General features: G+C 44.7%; 2 long non-coding RNA genes across 2 annotated transcripts; one reads left to right on the top strand and one right to left on the bottom strand.

Moving 5' to 3' along the window:
• Nucleotides 1-1573: 1573 nt before the first annotated feature.
• Nucleotides 1574-4813, bottom strand: LOC308058106. Its single transcript, XR_013925657.1, has 3 exons — nucleotides 4151-4813; nucleotides 2537-3326; nucleotides 1574-2502 (listed from the first exon to the last, which is right to left on the bottom strand). It is a non-coding gene; the product is annotated as an uncharacterized lncRNA (long non-coding RNA).
• A 6478-nt stretch (nucleotides 4814-11291) lies between these two features.
• LOC308058105 lies at nucleotides 11292-19168 on the top strand. Its single transcript, XR_013925656.1, has 2 exons — nucleotides 11292-11564; nucleotides 16757-19168. It is a non-coding gene; the product is annotated as an uncharacterized lncRNA (long non-coding RNA).
• Nucleotides 19169-19624: the final 456 nt, after the last annotated feature.

Raw genomic sequence — 19624 nt, forward strand, 5'->3', positions numbered from 1 at the left:
TGTGTTTGGAACACTTTGTCACCAGCCGAGTCCAAAAGTCAGCGATTCCCCATCTCAGCCCAGAAAGCAGGTAGAACAACTTTTGTGGTTTCTTTCATCTGGCTACCGGGACAGTGTAAAAACAAGCAACAGAACTCCTTTCTGGCACCTTCCCCGGTGGAGTTGTGCTTTGGGTGTTTTTGGAACATTTTGTCACAGGCCGAGTCCAAAAGTCAGCGATTCCCCATCTCAGCCCAGAAAGCAGGTCTTCTATTTGGAGAAGATCATAAAACAATAATATTTTGGGCTATCAACAAAAATACAGTCATGTGATACAATAGGAAGTTTCAAGCTCCGTTCTTCCCTCCAAACAGGGAGCTACCACTTCTAGACATGGAGCATGGAACGTCTTGATCAGAGTCTGCATTGCATCACATGGACATGGTCTAAAATTGGTCTAGCAGAACCCCAGCCTCAGAGAAGAAAGGAGAAGAGAAGTCCGGTGACTATAAGCAGACTGAGCTTACAAACACAGTCTCTCTCTTCAGTGAAGTGACCAATTAAGACCATGGATTTGATTTTTGTCCTGGGGCCTATTAAAATTGTCATTGTTTTACAAGTTTGAGGTTTATTAAGGGATCGGTTCAGGAATGGTCCATGTATTTTACCTGGTCAAAGGAATACATGGCACCAGGTTATGTCTCTCAGTGTGTGAGCCCATGCCCACTGAAGCCCATGGTCTCAGATTGCCTTCCTCATGAGGCCATTCTTCAGCGCCCTTCAGACAGTTAAAAATACAGTCTGTCCACTTCATGCCACTGTTCAGGAAAGGACATTTGTCCCAGGTAGTACATTCTGCTCACATGGTTGTCTTTCTGAGGGAGGAAGTATCCATATTGAAAGTGTTTTTCATCCCAGTCAGGGATCCGCAGGGGTCCCATGCCAGAGCACTCTGTTCCTAAAGGACTGCATCCCAGGGAAAGACCCACACTGGAGCCAGGAAAGAGCATGAGAAGACCTCCCCCTGAAGAAGGGGAAGAAGAAGAATCAATGGGACATCCATCAACTGACTGTAACTGCCGTCCCCCAGCGGGGAGGGGAGACAAGGAAATTGGGAGTAAAGCAAAGCCTGATGGAAGCGAAATCTGAGGGTAAGGTGTTTTGAAGATTTGGTTTTACTTCTCATTCTCCTGCTGCGGGCATTCTGGGCGAGCGGGAGTCAGATTCAAATACTCATGGAGTTCAAGATCTGATCCGTTTATTGTACAAACCAGGTACACTTTTATAAGGCACTCTATAAGCGTGTGATAATATGATTGGCTATTTTACAAGCGTATAATAATATGATTGGTTAACAATTGTTTATTGGCAAGATTTCTGTTTCTACTTTATCAGGCACGTAGGCTCTTTTCTGCTGTTTCCCAGCTCCTCTTATCGCGTCCTGCTGGCCCTGGTTTTGTGCAAGCACCTGCAATTTGTTCCTCCCTCTTCATTCCACTGTTCTGATCGTGCCCTCGTCTTATTTCTTCAGTATTTTTCCACTTGCTTCAAATTTCAGTATAATCATTCAATACAGCAAAAGCCCCAACATTCTTCTGCTCTGATTTGCCTGCTAATGGACTGAACCCATTTCCCCAAGTTCAGTCTGTTTCACCTGTGACGAGAAGTGCCGAGCGATCTCCCCATCCTCAACTATGACTCGCCAACTTTTCATTGTATTTTCTCTCCCCTGTCTGGCAGAGGAAGGGGAGACATAAGAGCAGTTTTGGTCCAACCCAAGTCAACCCGCAACACCAAAATGGTCACAGCAGCACAGGTAAGAGATGGGGCCAGAGGAGGGGCAGGTAGGGCCTGGGACACACAAGAGAGAAGATGTCACAGCACTTTCCAAACTAGAAGCTACAACAAGGTCTTTTACCACCACATACCAACATACTCTTCATGCCAGTCCCTCTGCTACATCCTCCTGGTCTCTCCTCACCCAGGGCATGCTTGCTCGCTCACTCGCTCTCTTCTCTCTGCTTCTTCCTCCTGTCTCTTCATTGGCTGCCCAGCCTCTTAACAGAACCAGCCATACCTGCACCTTGTCTACATCAGACAACCCACCCACCCCCCAGCCAGCCCACAGCTGTATATTATCAATGCTAATTAACCCAGCTTCATCCTCTACAGGGAGACAGGGAGCCCCCACAGCTCTCACTCTTGGCGGTGTCAAAAGAACGTGACAGTTCAGACACTTCTTTCTCCTTCTCCCTTTGTCTTCTGTAATGACAGTCGCTTGGCGCTAACCCTCAACAACCTAAGCCCTAAAAACCCTTAAAACCTAAACACCCTTAAACCTAAATTATAAAAATTCTTAACACTCTTAAAACTAAAATCCTTAAATCCAATACAACCTAAATCCTAAAAACCATAAAGGCCTAAAGCATAAACACTCTTAAGCCTAAAAATCCAATAAACTAAACCCTAAAACCCCAAACCCCTAAAAAACCTAAAACATAAAAACCTTAAACTATCTAAAACCTTAAACTATCTAAACACCAATAACCCTTAACACCTTAAAACCCTTAACACCGCTAAACCTAAAACCCCTAAAAGCTAAACAACCTAAAACCTAAAAGCCCTAAACCCTAAAAACCCTTAGACCTAAACCCTAAACAATTTAAAAACCCTTAACACCCTTAAACCTAAACCCCCTAAATCTGAAACAATCTAAACCCCAAAGCCCTAAACAACATAAACCCTAATAAAACCACAACAGCTTTAAACCTAACCCCCCTAAACCCTAAATTCCTTAAGCCTAAAAACCCTAACCCCCTGATACACCCTTAACCCTAAAAACTCTAAGCACCCTTAACCCTAAAAAACCTTACCCCTAAAAACTCTAAACCCCTAAAAACCACAAACCCTAAACCCCCTAAATTTTTAAGACCCTTAAAACTAGAAACTCTAAAAAACCTAAACCCTAAAAAGCGTAAAAACCCTCAACCCTAAAAACCCTAAACATCCTTAAACCTAAACAACCTAAACACTAAAAACACTGAACAACCGAAACCCTAAAAACATTAAACAATAAACAACCTAAACCCTAAAACCCTAAACAACTTAAACCCTAATACCCCTAAACCTCCTTTAACCCTAAAAAACCCCAAAAACTAAACCCTAAAAACCCTTAACACCCTTAAACCTAAACTCTAAATCCTAAACAACTTAAACCTTAAAACCCCTAAACAACCTAAACCCTAAAAAAACTTAACATCGTTAAACCTAAACCCCCTAAATCTTAAACAATGTAAACCCTAAAACACCTAAACCCTAAACACCCTTAAGCCTAAAAACCCTAAAACCTAAACTGTCGCGACGGAGGGAAGACACAGTCACTCAATATGAGTGATCAGCAGACTTCTTTTATTGTCTCTTACAGTCACCTTTTACGCCTTCTTATAATTAGCTCATACATATTACAAAAGTTAAGCTCATTATTGGTTAGTTGCCTAAATACCAAGTCCGCCCTTAGTTTCTCCTCTGTAGTTTTCTGTTCCCACCTGCAACATTCTTTTCCCACCGAAATCTTCCTGTTATTGTGTAACAAGGACAGCCAAAGACAGTGTATTTTGCTTTACTTCAGATAAGCTGAGAGCGATGTGCAGTTTTGTCCAGCCAGCTGGACTATGTCTATGTGAACTTTTTCAGCTAGCCAGTTATCCACACTAAACAAAGTAAACACTACAATCCCTAAAACGCCAAAACCCTAAACCCCCTAAATCATAACCCTAAACAACCTAAACTCTGAAAACACTTAACATCCTAAAACCCTAAACAAGCTAAACCCTAAAAACCCTTAAAACCCTTAAACCTAAGAAATCTAAAACTTAAACAAACTAAACCCTAAAAAACCTAAACGCCTAAACATTAAACACCCTTAAACCTAAAACCCCTAAACCCTGAACACCCCCTTAAACCTAACAACCCTAAACCCACTTAAACCTAAAAACCCTAAATAACCTAAACCCTGAAACGCCTAAACATCCGTAACCCTAAAACCCCTAAACATCCCTAAAACCCTAAAAACCCCCTAAAAAACCCATAGCCATAAACCCCCTAAATTTTAGAGACACTTAACCCTAAAAACCCTAAACACAGTTAAGCTTAAAAACCCTAAAACCTAAACAACTTAAACCCTAAAATGCCTAAACCTCCTTAAGCCTAAAACCCCTAAAAACCGTAAACCCTAAAACCCCTAAACACCCTTAAGCCCCAAAACCCTAAACCATAAAACTCCTAAACAACATAAATGCTAAAAAACTTAACACCCTAAACCCCTTAAAAACTCTAAACAGCCTAAACCCTAAAAACACTTAGCACCCTTAAACCTAAAACCCCTAAACCCTAAACAACCTAAATCCTAACCCCTTATCACACTTAAAACTAAAAACCCTAACTCCTAAATAACCTAAACCCTAAAAACCCTAAACATCCTTAAGCCTAAATACCCTAAACCCTAAAAATCCTAAACCTTAAAAACACTAAAACCCCAAAATCCTAAAACCAAAGGCACCCATCCAAACCCTGCAAAGGCCAAAAAGATGAAAAAAAGGCACACTACACACAAAAAAAAAAAAAAAAAAAAGCCAAAAAAAAACCCACACACTGAACACGTAATAAGATCACACTACCATAACCCCAGGAACTCAGAGCCAACAAACCCAGATTCTGTCCATAACAATAACATGCTTTAACGCTTTACTTGCTTAACCTCTGGCATACCATAACCTTGTCGCCCCCAAACTCCAGCACATTGTAGCCCTAAGGCAACACAAAATGGAACAAAAAGTCTCTGTCAGGGCCTTCAGGTGGACCCTGACCTCAGGCATCACAACCTTGAAGTGGGAGCCAGGTGCAGGCACCAGGACATCACCGGCATCCATCTTCACACCCTGAAACAGTGCCTGGGATAAATGCTCCTGGGGACAGAGGCTGAGGAACCTGGAGGTTTTGAACCGGCCAGCCACCATCACAGGGCTTCAGCTCATCATTTCTGTGTCAGAGCCACCAGGCAGGTGGCCCCATCCTCCCTGAAATACCCCTCAGGGCACCTGTACCCAGCTCCAGGGGGCTGGATACACAGACTCGGATCCATGGGGGGGAGGGGTGCTTTAATCCTGGGAGCAGGGTTTCTAACAGTCCCCTGAGGAGGAAAGCCTCCTCAGGCCCGGAAGCCTGAGAGACATCCCTGCGCTGCTCCGCATGTCACCAAAAGCAGGGGCTGAGAAAGGCTGCTTTGGGGCCCGTCGGGGGAACCAGCTCCCCTGGGCTGCTCTGCAGCCACCGGCTGCCGTTGCTGTCACACAGGTCTCAGTGCTGCTCTGCAGTCAGCCATCACCTCCCTGTGGGACACTCTCCAGCGCAGCACATGTCTGCACTGGCTCTCCCTGGGGACAAAGATCACAAGTGAGGGATGGGCTTGGCTTTGTCCCCAGTCCCAGGCTGCCAACAGAGAGACCTGCCACCCCCGCCCCAGCTGTGCGATGTGGGCACCACATACAGCTGCAGATGTGGGTCAGGGCAGCTGTGGGCAGGGGGCAAACCCCGTGGCGGTGCCCCCGGCACTGGCAGCAGGCAGAGCTGGGGAGAGCAAGGGGCAGCCCAGGGCAGCCAGCAGCTGGCAGCGGGGCCCGGCAGGGTGCAGCACCCTCAGCAACGCCCGGCTCCGTGTGCCTCGGCCCCAGGGCTGCAGCGCAGGGCTGGCCCCAGCTGGGGCTGGGCTGGGAACAGGCAGGCAGGGCCCCTGGCAGCCCCAGCACGCACCTGCTCCCTGCATGGGGCAGCCTGGTCCTTTGCAGTCGACCCCTTGGCATCCAGAGAAGAGCCCTGCCCTGGGCCTGAGCCATCTCTGCAGGGATGAGGCCTTCCTCGGCGTCCATCCCTCAAATCCCTCCCTCCGGGCCCCACAGTCCGTCCCTAAAACACTTCCCCTCGCCCCCAGTCCCTGTGAGTGGGGAATCTGCCTCCCCAGCTGTGAGCCCAGGCGGCGCAAGCCCCCCCAGGGCTCACACTGCCATCCATGTGGTTCCTGGAAGAAACACCATCCCACCACGCCCGCAGGCAAACTCCTATCCCTATGGACACAATGGGGGCAGCGGGCACGGGGGCGGGGTGTCTGTGTGTGTGTGTCACTCTCGGGGCTATTCTAGTGAGCAGCACTCAGAGAGGCCAAAAACTGGAGTGCAGGGTTGATGCCGGCATTACAGCTGGCTGCAAGCGAAAGGCACTCAACGGGCATGGGCGCTGCTGGGAGGGAAAGCGCCACGTCAGGACGGTCGGGAATCTCGGCTGTCTGGGAGGGAGCTCCATCGAGCACTCAGAGTCGAGGCTTGAGATCCTTGCAGCCACGGAGTTTTTTGCACGGAGAGCTGCGCTAAGCAAGGCTGGTTTATCACTTTGGCTGCAACACGAGGGTGCTGCACCCCTGCATGTGTGCTTCCCCTGAGCCGACAGAGAACTTTCTCTCCTGGGCTTTGTTCCCTCTGGGACAGCAGCTGTGAGCGAGGCAGGGCTGTCAGATATGTACAGCAGGGGTCGAGGGGCTCAGAACAGATAACCCCCCCGGCCTGCGCCCGGCCCTGCCCCTCTCTTACAGCCTCCCTGGCAGTTCCCCTTCAGCTGAATAGAACCATCAATGCTCTGTCTTCAGTGGGGTTTCTTGTACATAGAAAAAGGGGACAGCACAAAGCGTGAAGCAAAGCCAAGAAGGTGGCACCTGCTTTTAAAAAAGAATACATTCAGTACATCACAAAAAAATGCGGTGGAACTCACTCTTCCAATTGGGTTAGGCAGGAGGAAAATGGATTTGGAAAGCAAATAAGAATCGCTCACTTCAAGCTATAAGGTGGCTACTAAACACAGACTCTCCCGTGCATGTCCTGCTCATTAGTTCCGTGCTTTGGAAGTGCCTGCGGTTTCCCTGAAGCACCTTCTCTGGGTTACTCTTCCAAAGGGGTTCCTGGGACATCTGCATAGGGAAGCTGCCTGAAGAAATCACCGTTTGTTATCCTGTCAGGTTTCAGCCAGGGCAGATAGCCTGTGCATGCAGGGACTACAAACTTTTTCTGTAACTACAGACTTTTTCTGTTAACACACTGATCTTGCACAGAAGTCACACACTGTGCAATTAAAAACAGAGAACAGTGGAAAACTAGTTTTGGCCTTCAAGGCATTTCTGACCTAATTACATTGAACTTTATTTGCTCAGTAGCCCTTAAAAAGTGCTCCAGTTGAAGGCAGTTTCCTGATCAGCTCTGGGTTCAGACTAACTCCTATACACCTACAGCTGTCCAACTCTGAAAAGTCACACAAGGACCCCCTAAATCACCCCAGATTTGAAGTGTCACTTCCAGTGCCTCCCCCTGGGCTAGAAGCATTTCCTTGCTGCCCCAAACGGAATTTCAAAGCTTCAGAGACACCCTCTGGAGAGCCTGCCCCACCTCTCAGCACCGTGAAGACACAGGTGCTGAAGCCCAAAGGCACTTCCAAGTCCTGTCCCTGCCTTCCCCACAGAACCCTCCACCTCCAAACTCTCCCCAGCCCCGGAGAAGGGGCAGGGATACCTCGTTGTTCTGGAAGCCGGGACAGCGCAAGGCAATTCAGCATCCTACAGCCAGATGGCCTCAACGTTCGGGGCCAGCAAAGCACCCTGCCCTGCGCACTACTGGACAAGAAGGCTGAAGAAGGTTACCATCTTATCAAAGCTGGAGTGGAAGAAACTGCAGTGAATATCTCAACAGGTACACTGCCTGCAGCTGTTAGGTGCTACCGCTCAACGCAGTCCCAGGTAAGGAGTGCCGACACCTTCCTCAGCCTCACAGACCCCCTGCAAACCCAGGGACCTGGCCTCACTGATTTAGGGCTCCCACAGATGGGAATTTGCTCTCCGAGGAAATGCAGTCATTGCAGTCAACCTTTCCTCCCCAAAACGTCAGCTGGAACATGGATGGAACGGAATGGGAAGCACTGAGCTCCATTACCCTGAAGCCCAGGGGGGACACCCTGATGTTGTGGATGGTTTACTTGTCCTATGCCATTCAAAAAAGCATCAACATCCCTCTGAGGCTGTACGTTAGTTTTACCCCTGGGCAGTGTGTCTTACTGAAAGGAATCTTCCCAACAAACCTCAGCTTCTCCTGGTCCTCCTCTTCTTGACTAACAAAAGCCTTCTGATATGGAGAAATAGTGTGAAATGGGGACAATGGACATCGATTGTGATTGTATATGTCTGCTCAGGAATGTGTGTATGGTGACTAGTCATGGGTGCGGTGTCTGGTCACATAGGCACACAGCTCTGAGGAGACAACTACAGTTTTGAGGAGACGCCTGCCCTTCTTCCTCTAACAAAGGGGAGACGGGGAGACGCCTGCCCTTCTTCCTCTAACAAAGGGGCTATTTAAAAGAGAATGAGAGAAGATGAGAGACATTCAAATGCTATCTAGAGGGAGGGAGTGCTAAGTCTCCTTGCTGGAGAAGATTGGATGGTCACAAGGACACGAATCACCTTTCCTTGCTGAAGAAGATCAGATGGTCACAAGAACATGAATCACCTACAAGACCTGCAAGACCACCACATTCCAGGAAACGGACTGATAAGCTAATTAACATACGAAGCGGGGTTTAGGTAACAAATATGTATAGGCGCTAATTGAATATTCATTTGTTTCATTGTATAAATGTGGGATGGTTCGTCACTTCGGGCATGCACGCTTGTGGAGGAGCGATCCCCCGTGCATCTGCGCGCAATAAACATACCTACTTTATAACTTTCGAGTTATAGAGTCTAATTCCGCACGTCACTTCCACCGGAAGTGGGCTATGACTTTACTCCGATTGTGGATGCCGATGGATCTGTGGTTTGACAGCGTGATGTAGGTCTTCCCAACTGTCAAAGAGTTCCTGTCTAGCCTGACATCTTCAGCTGCTCCATGAAGGCTTGCATGAATATCTTCACCTGGAGTAAAGCAAAAGGGAGACTTTGTTCATCACCCTTGCTGATGGGAGTACAAGGAACAGAGGAAGCCACAGGGAACAGAATTGTCACGGCCTTTAGCTATATTAGCAGTTCCACAGATCAATACATTTATCACATCCTGATAGCTGCATGTGTACAGCATGAGGATGTCCTGGACACCACCTTAAGCACCTTATTTCTGGGTGGGCTTGTAAAGATTTATCCCCAAGGTGACACTATCTACAGGGAGACTTTTTCAGATGTGCCCTGTGGCGAATGAAGAGACGGGACGCAGCTTGATGCAAGCAAATGTCAATTTATTGCACAGAAGCACGAGTTTTTATAGACTTTCAGAAGCTGCGCGTTTTAAACAGATTGGTTCTTGAAGCTAAGCCTTGCATACTAGGCAATCCCTGATTGGTGGTTAACTGCCAGCAATTAACAACAAGGTGTTATCTTTCCTTGGTGCCATCCGTCTCCCACTCCCCTGTGCTCTGTAAACATGCCTCATCATGTTAATTGTTGTCTAGACAAGCTCGAGCTCATCCCCCTCAGCTAACTGATTGCCACGCATGGTCCTAGTTTGCAGCCCGCTCCTGCATCTCCCCCTTCCTGTTGCACAAAAAGAACCTTTGAAACCGAACAAGTAAAAACAATGTATAAGTAATAGAACAAATAAAAACCCAACTGAGACATTTTATCAATGTCAAAATAACCCACTGTCTCTGTTCCGTACAATTATACAATTTCCCCTTTTTGTTTTTGAACAGCTAGTACCAGGTTTGCCATGTTCTGCAGGGCCCTTGCAAACATGACAGCAACCAAGGTAACAGCAAACAAACAATACTGCCAATTGATTGAATGAATGCCAAAAAGGCTGACATTTTCTCAGATTTTGATAACATGTTGCTGCAATGGGGCGCCTAAAATCCATTCAGCACATACCATCAAAATCCACACAGCCATGTCCTTGAACCAACAACAAAAAGCAGTGGAAGTTTTGACTCACATTCTTAACTGCCTACCAAACAAGGTGATTTAACTCCTCAATGCTTTCCCTGCTGTTACTCTGGGTAAGATAAGAACCGCTGCGACACGTTCCCATCATAGCCTCCTACTACATTAGCATCTACAGAAAGACAATTATCGACATTCAAAGTGTAAACAATATCATCTTTTGGATTAACATTATACATAGGTGGAAGGGCACACCAAACAAGAACTGCTTCAGTCAAAAAGTTCGAAACATAGCATGCCTTCTCTGAACATACCTCTGGGGTCATTCCCTTCATTCCCTCTCTTTTTTATGCAAAGAGAAACACTTTACCGTAACAAAGAAGCCCCTATTTACATCTCTGAGCCCGGACACAAACCGCAGCTGTATGCTCCACCAGGCTCAGGGCAGAAATCATTCATGCAGTTACATAGCTATATATCACTACAAGCATGCAGACACCTATTAAACACTAGATAACCATGTTTATCTTTCCTCCTCTCCTTCACAATACCTAGCTGTTCTCTCATCTCTTGTTAGGTCAAATATTCTCCAGTTTCCTCTCCTGTATATCTCTTCAGACATTCTCTACCCTCCCCTTTTTTGCTTAATTGCGAGGAGGCAAAGGGTGTGTGTAGCTGGGTGACCATGACCTGCTTTACATTACAATCAACTAAACACTGAATACAGGAAAAAAAAAAAGCATGGGAGACATAAGGCAAACATCAATAAGGTGGTTAAAGATAATTATAATAAATCCTGTAATACTTCTGAGTCATGGCCCAAAGTTTCCCAGCCGTGAGAAGAGACCAAAGGCATCCCGCCCCTGGCTCTGTTGCAGATCTTTGTTTTAAGGCTTTTGAGTTTTGTATACTGTGAGAAACTATGGACTAGGGTATTGTTTATTTAAATTTATGTTAAGCCCATATGTAAATGTAAAGATTAGACAACAAAAGATAAGATAACCGCCAGGTGTCCAGGATGCCGCTTGTGAAAAGATACGATCACCGCCAGGTGTCCAGGATGCCGCTTGTGAAAAGATACGATCACCGCCAGGTGTGCAGGATGCCACTTGTGAAAAGATAAGATCACCGCCAGGTGTCCAGGATGCCACCAGGTGTCCAGGAACCGACAGAAACAGGGCAATGAGACAAAGGAGGAAGACCAGCAGGAGGCAGAAAATGACTCCCCTAACAACAAAAGCATGACTCCACTACCTCATGAACATGGAAGTAAAGATGTATAAAAAGGGACTGTTTGAACTGCTCAGGATGGCAGTTGGTGAAACGCAGACTCCCCTGTCGTCCAGCGCTGTTTTGCTCATATTCTACTTGCTATAATTAATAAAATTTTAATTGGATTATGATCCATTGTGGTCTCAATTTATAACAATTTCTGGTGCCGTGACTCGGATAAGGAACAGTGGGCTTTGGTCCTCCGGGGAGGCGCCCCGCGACATTTCGCGGCCCCGCGACCAACAGCTTACTCCAACCTTACCGACGAACCTAAATTCTAGAATAATGAGCAAAGGAGAAACCGGTAAAACCCCATAAAAATTCTGTGCACGGGAGTCCGGACGAAGATGCAGGACGCGTAAGTATATTGCGAATTTGTTCGCAAGGTTTGCCGTTCGGGCAGGATTGGGTTTCCTGGAATATAACGAGTGAGAGGTTCGATATACTGAACCAAGCGAGTGCGGACTCTTAAGTACTGCGTTTCCCATCTCCCGCGAGGGACTGGGCCAGGAACAAGGGGAGCGAGTGAGTGTATGTTTGTGGATATTCCAGAAGATGGGGGCGAAGGGCAGCAAGCCTTCGACTCCCATGGGAAGGGTACCTACTGTACCCAAGAATACCCCTCTGGCATATATCTTAGACAATTGGAGATATTTCCCTGGAACCCTAGGGAAAGAAAAGCAGAAAATGATAGAATATTGTACTAAGATATGGGGAGGGAAGAAGATTTCTAAAAATGTCTTTTGGCCAGTCTGTGGGTCAGAAGAAGATTGGGAGGAAACCCAGGGACCTCAAGCAGATATTAAATGGCCACTCCAAAGACCTAATTGGGATAATCAGGATCCGGTGCATAAAACTCATATGCAGGGCCTGAGAACTATAGTAATTTAGGGGATTAGAGAAGCAGTACCCCGTGGCCAGAATATCAATAAAGCATTTAATGAAATGCAAAAGAAAGATGAGAGCCCCACTGAGTGGCTAGAACGACTGAGGAAAGCCCTTCAGCTGTACTCTGGGGTAAATCCAGACAACCATTTAGAGCAAGCGCTCCTCAAAACTCAGTTTGTGGCAAAATCATGGGAAAAACTTTAGCGGAACACTTCAGCAGGAGAGGACAGATAAGGGTAAAAGAAATAATTAAGCAAGAAAAGCAGATGGCCAGCAAGGGCATAAATTACCTTAGACTGATAAGAACATTGCAAATGAGCAAAAGGTGAAAAGTACACCATGAGGAAGACCTACAGCCTTCCTCCCATAGACCACTGCCCACATTCTAAAGACCCCGGCCCACAATTTTTGGGAGAATCTGCACAAGGGTGAAAGACTGATAAGCTAATTAGCATACGAAGCGAGGGTAGGCGGGTTCAGGTAATGAATATGTATAGGCGTTAATGGAATATTCATTGTTTCAAGCTTATTTGCTGCAGTGTTGCTTATTTTGGTTACCGGATTTATGGAATGTGGAATTTGACTTTGAAAATTGTTACTGTGATTTTGGCTATATTTTTGATAATAATAGTGAGCTCTTGGTGTTGCTGTAGAAAGATACCTGTGTGTTGCATTTTGTAAGTAGTAATTCTGTAAGTGATAAGTGTGTTCTGTGAGTGTAAGCTGGGAAAAATGGGAGGAAAGCAGAGTGGTGGGATTTTAAAGAAAAATCCGCTAGGGTGTGTTTTGAGTCATTGGAAGGATATTGGAGGATCCGCTGGTGGAAATGTGAATAGGAAAACATTGATAAAATATTGTAATCAATGGTGGCCGCTTTATAAGCTGGAATGTGGAGAAAAGTGGCCTTTTAATTAATAATTACAAGGTTATTAATAATTGTTATACTCATTTATGCTGGAAATGTGAGAACATTTCTGTATTCAGTATATTACAAATGTTGGTATGTGGTTATTGTCTTGAACATCCGAGGGGTGAATGTGAACCTCTGTATGTTTTAAAGTGTATATGGTGTAAAGAATTATTATATGTATGGTGGCGACAAGAAATTGAATGCCCTGACTGTAAGGTTTGGACGCCTTGGGATAAGAGAGAGAGCTATAAGTGAAATTAGAGTCTCTGTGGCTGGGATAGCGATTGAGATAATAGTAAGAAAGGTCACTGGAAGGAAATGGGGGGGGCAGCTGGGGGAAGCGTGAATAAGAGAACTTTGGCTAAGTACTGCAATCAGTGGTGGCCCCTGTATAAGTTAGGGGACAGAGAAAATGGCCCTTAAACGGCACACTGAATTATAATGTTTTGTTAAAATTAATGTTATTTTTAAGGCGAGAGGAAAAATGGGATGAAGTAATGTATGCTGGTATGTTTTTCACTCTGAGGAATCACCCAGAGTGGCAAAAGAGTGTGGTATTAACCTAGCTCCACAAGATCCCTTAATATTAGCAATGCAAAAGGATCAGAGGGGAGGTTGTGGTTCCTTCTATGGAGCAACCAGAATGAAACACGTTGTAAGATAAAAAACTTGTGCTAATGTATGTAAGATCTGAAGCCGGGGGGGTGGAGAGTCAAAAAACCCTGTGAAAGTGTTAATGTATTGGGGTGAGTTTGTACAAAGCCCCGTATCCCCTCGAAGGTGCGGCTGAGTCACGCTGGATGCATGGCAGGGTGTTTGCTGTTTGCCTGCGAAGGCTGATATGTAATAACACAGACTTAAAGCAACAAGTAGCAGATTTGCATTCAGGGTAAGAAAGAGTTAAAACAGAAGTGCTGCTGCAGAGACAGGCTTGTGTAACCAGCAGAGCAGGAAGAGCATCTCCTGCCCCGAGTCCTCCTGCTGGTGGGGAGGAGGGGGTTGCTGTTGCTGACGATTGAGCAGAAGGACCTGACAATGTCACCCCGATTGCTGCAGCATTTGCAGCACAACAGGACCGGTAACGGCCCCTCTAGGGCAGGCAGCGGGTCTGAGGAGAGTAAAGGTGAATCTCTGATGGGGAAATTTAGATGTTTGAAAGTCAGTTGTGAATAGGAGTGGATAAAGGTTCGAGTTGATTTTTACTAAGGTAATCGTGATGTAGAAAAGTTGGTGAATACAAAACCAACTTATTTGGTGTTAAACTTCAGTGAAAAGAATTTGTTACAGTTGTGGGAGCTGCTGGCCACCAGGAAAAAAAATCCTGAAACCTTTAAAGTAAATGTTGAGCTTATCTTTAATTCAACAGAAAAGTGGAAGAGAGGACCTCCCTGAAGTAAAAGAAATCTTTAACCAGGTATATCTGGAAGTAAATTCCAGGTAAGGGGAAAAATGCTTTCCCTGTTACAGTAGAAATGATAAACGGGAGGCCTGCCTAGTTCAGGTAAAACAATATCCCTTGGTCAGCAAGGCTGTGGGGGATATTGCATAAAAACTAAAATAAAATACACTCTGTAGTAGTTCTGCTAATGTAAATCTGTGTTTTACCATGACTGTGACTTGTTATGGGATGTGCAGATGAAACTCTGCATTGACAACAAAGTACAAGGAATAAGGTTGGTCAAGTGCCTCCTACCACAATCAAGGGCAAGACTGGGTTGGCCTCTGTGTTTGCCACCAAGAAGGATCTTGAGCTCTGCTGCTGGCTGCAACCCAGTAGGCGTTGAGCGGTGGGGACATATGCCATGCCAGACCTTGATGTGAGGAATGGCCCCCTCTGTTATAAGAGGGTCTTCCAGGAAGGAAGAACATAAGATGGCCCATTAAGGCACTGATTTGGAAATTGGAAACCGCCTGGCCGACCATGAAGCCATACAAGTAGCGGAGGAGGTAGGAAAGGAGGAATTATCCTTAATACCAGATGGTAAAATCCAAACTGTAAGTACAGATCAGGAGCCAAATTATTCTAAAGAAAACTTAAAGGTCATTCAGACATGAATGATAAAATAGATAAGTGGACTTATTTGAGGGATGGTCGTATAGTGGTACCATCCAATTTAATATGGACCACAGCCGTAATAGAACATAATAAGATGCATTGGGGAGCTGATAATTTATATAAAAGTCTAAATCAGAAATTGATAGGGCAGAACTTGTATACTGTAATAAAACAGGTGACTCAGCGATGTGAAATGTGTTTGAAAATTAGCCAGGGCAACAGTGGCAAGTTGATTTTTCCAGACTTCCAAGAATTGGGGGGGTACCAATATTTATTAAATGAATGGACACCCCAACGTATCATACAGTATTATAGACCTGCAACTTGGAATCCTAATGAACTTATTAACGGTGCTTGAGAACCTATCTACAATCTGAATCATATCATTCGTCTACAGGCTGTCTTGGAAATTATTACTAATCAAACAGCTAAAGCTTTTGATGTAAAAATGCAATTTATCAACACAGGATGGTTCTCTATTACCTGCTAGCCGAAGAAGGAGGTGTTTGTGGTAAAGTAAATGTTTCCAATTGTTGTTTGAAAATTGATGACAATGGTGAGGTAGTTAAACAAATCACATCAGAGATAGGGAAGTTAGCTCAGGTTCCCGTCTGAACTTGGAAAGATGAATATTGACTTGTTTCCCTGGCTTCTCGGGAGCCCCTGGGTAAAACGAATCCTATTTTATTTGTTATGTGCATTAGCCACCTTATTGTTTTTGCCATGTGCTGTTCCGTGTTTTATAAGATTAATTCAACACGTTATAACTAACATGCAATTTGCTATTGTGGTTTCACCCGATGGCGTTAAACAAATGCGACCTGTGAGACCTGTCAAAAGGTTAATCGAAATAACCTGAGACAAAAACCTCTTGGAGGACGTTCCCCAGCATACAGACCTTTCTCACACATACAAGTGGATTTTACTGAACTACCCAGGATAGGGCGTTACAAATATTTATTAGTAATGGTGGATCATTTAACACATTATGTTGAGGCTTTTCCTACCTCCAAGGCAACTGCTAACCAAGTTACTAAAGTGTTACTTGAACACATTATACCTCGATATGGAGTACCTGAAGTAATCGACTCGGACAGAGGAACACACTTTGTGTCAAAAATTATTAGAGATCTAACAGAAAGCTTGGGTATTAAGTGGGAATACCATACGCCATGGCATCCACAAAGTTCGGGAAAAGTTGAAAGGATGAATGGGGAAATCAAAACTATTCTAACTAAATTAATGATAGAGACCAAATTATCATGGATTAAGTGCCTACCCATGGCACTATTAATTCTCAGAACTAGACCCCGAGCGGATATGGGAATATCAGCATTTGAAATGGTGTATGGAATGCCCTATAGAATTGAAAGCCCACAAACAAATATTTTAATTTGAGACTGTGCGATAAATGAATATGTTTTACAATTAGCAGAACATCGTAACAAGCTTTGGGAACGCGGACTGATTGTGCAACGACCCCCGTTGGACTTAAAAATTCACAATGTTAAACCTGGGGATTGGATATTGATTAAAGTGTGGAAGGAAGAAACCCTAAAACCCAATTGGGAGGGACCTTATCTTGTTCTGCTTACAACAGAAACGGCTATCCGAACTGCTGAGCGTGGATGGACTCATGCCAGTCGCATTAAAGGCCCAGTGACGAGACCCCACTGGAAAGTAATCAGTACACCAGTTAAAGCTGCAAAATAGGAAGCCTATGTAAACAGGCAGAAAGCCTAAAGCAGCTGTTCTCCTGAAGAATTCCCTTGCTGCCGAGAAGATGGTACACCTCGTGGCTCGAAGCAACCGAGTCGACGGGCAAGGCAGAGGAGGAACATACTGCGGAGAAAAGAACCAGAACAATGGGATGCAAAAGCAGCAATGGCCGAAATTCCCCAGGACTGGTAAAAATATACTCAAATTGGCAAAATTGACAGACAGCCTTTTTCCTGGTATACCGTTAGTTTTGTTATTGATAATGACCCAAGCAAATGGAAACCCTCACGAACCTTTTAAATGGACCTTAATCAGGTGGGAGGAACAAGTAACCATTCAGACTCAAGTTACACCAGGAGCCCCTAGTTTTCTCTGTGCGCTGTGTGATCTCATACCAGTAAAACCCTGCCTGAACAAACATGGATTTTATTTTTGCCCTAGTTCGAACCATGAGAAAGGATACTGTAATTACCCAGGACATTATTATTGTGCCTACTGGGGTTGTGAAACAGTAGCCTCAGATTGGGAGGTTGACCAAGACAAGTATTTATGGGTAGGGTGGGGTCCTTTCGGATGTGACCCACCGAAACATGGAACAAATGGAGTTTTTTTGAATGAGGGTACATGTGACAAAATCTACATTAATGTGACACACCCAGAAGATGCAGGTTGGTTGATAGGAAAAACATGGGGGGCTAGACTTTGGGAATCAGGAACCGATAGGGGAGGACATTTCCTTATCAAAAAAGAACCGATACCTCATGATCCTTTACCAGTAGGACCAAATCTGGTTCTGAATCCACCCACTTCATCTGAAGAAAAGGTTGCCCCCATAATTATCGTAACCCCTTCTCCAGACTCCCTTTCAAAAAAAAAAAAAAAAAAAAACCACCAAAACAAAAAAACTAATGACACTGTGACTGAATTCTCCTTATCCAGGGATCTAGAGTTGTCAGAATCTAAAGACCCCTTATGGAATCTCATATCGTGCCCTTAATGAAAGCAAACCAAATTTAACTAAGGAATGCTGGTTATGTTATAATATTAGACCACCATATTTTGAGGCAATTGGAAAACCAGGTAGGATTCAATGGTCTAATGGTTCAAACCCACGAGAATGCCCATGGGATGACCAGAGGAACCATACGCAAGGAATTACTATTCAATTGGTAACAGGTCAAGGAAAATGTATAGGTACAGTGCCTGAAAAGTATCAGCCTTTGTGCAACCGAACAGTCACTAATACCAATATAGAGAAACACAAGAATCAAAATGACAAATGGGCTATCCCGACACCAGGAGCTAAATGGGTTTGTTCAGACATCGGAGTAACGCCTTGCCTATCCCTAAACGTGTTTAATCAATCTCAGTTTTGTGTACAGGTGATTATTGTTCCTCGTCTGATCTATCACACCTCTGAGGAGGTGTTACGCCACTTTGAAGGAGACCTGGATAGACAAAAACGAGAGCCAATTACAGTGGTAACCCTAGCTACACTGCTGATAGCGGGCGGAGTTGGAGCAGGTACAGGCATAGCCTCCCTAGTAAAAGGTCAGAAATTACAAAGTTTGCAGATGGCTGTAGATGGGGATTTAGCAAAAATAGAACAATCTATCCAAAATTTAGCCACTTCAGTAAAGTCTCTATCAGAAGTAGTGTTGCAAAATAGAAGAGGATTAGATCTATTGTTCTTAAAGGAAGGAGGGTTATGTGTAGCTCTCAATGAAGAATGTTGTTCTTTTGCTGACCATACGGGATTAGTCCAGGACACCATGTCTGAACTCCGGAAAAGGTTAGATCAACGTAAGAAAGATCGTGAGGCGGGCAGGTCATGGTATGAAATCTGGTTTAATATCTCACCTTGGCTAACCACTTTGTTGTCTGCTTTAGCAGGACCACTTATTATGCTGATTCTGGGACTTATATTTGGGCCTTGTATATTACGCTATATTTTACACTTTATTAGAGAACGGTTTGACTTAGCTAAATTGCTTATTTTAACTACGAGGTCTAGGGAAAAATATAAGAGTGTATCTATTAATGAGGATGAAGATTGTTGTGAATGCGTTATGCCACGTGAAAACTATGCCTATTGTAATTGTGAGGTATTACCTTGTGAGTGTTACGATAAATGTTGGGATTGTGGAAAAAGGTTTGTTCGCAGTGCTGAGAATGAAAGCAGTGTATAATAAACAATAATAGGATAAAAAAGAAAAAGGGGGGATTGTGAGAAACTATGGACTAGGGTATTGTTTATTTAAATTTATGTTAAGCCCATATGTAAATGTAAAGATTAGACAACAAAAGATAAGATAACCGCCAGGTGTCCAGGATGCCGCTTGTGAAAAGATACGATCACCGCCAGGTGTCCAGGATGCCGCTTGTGAAAAGATACGATCACCGCCAGGTGTGCAGGATGCCACTTGTGAAAAGATAAGATCACCGCCAGGTGTCCAGGATGCCACCAGGTGTCCAGGAACCGACAGAAACAGGGCAATGAGACAAAGGAGGAAGACCAGCAGGAGGCAGAAAACGACCCCCCCCTAACAACAAAAGCATGACTCCACTACCTCATGAACATGGAAGTAAAGATGTATAAAAAGGGACTGTTTGAACTGCTCAGGACGGCAGTTGGTGGAGCGCAGACTCCCCTGTCGTCCAGCGCTGTTTTGCTCATATTCTACTTGCTATAATTAATAAAATTTTAATTGGATTATGATCCGTTGTGGTCTCAATTTATAACATATACTTTTGTAAATTAATTCACAGTGGTCACTCAGATTCATGTAACACATCCTATCAAAGTCTTCACACTTGTGTCCCTGTGCTAATAATAAAAATCAAT

Source organism: Falco punctatus (assembly GCF_963210335.1).
Source record: "Falco punctatus genome assembly, contig: scaffold_39, whole genome shotgun sequence".
Taxonomy (NCBI): Eukaryota; Metazoa; Chordata; class Aves; order Falconiformes; family Falconidae; genus Falco; species Falco punctatus.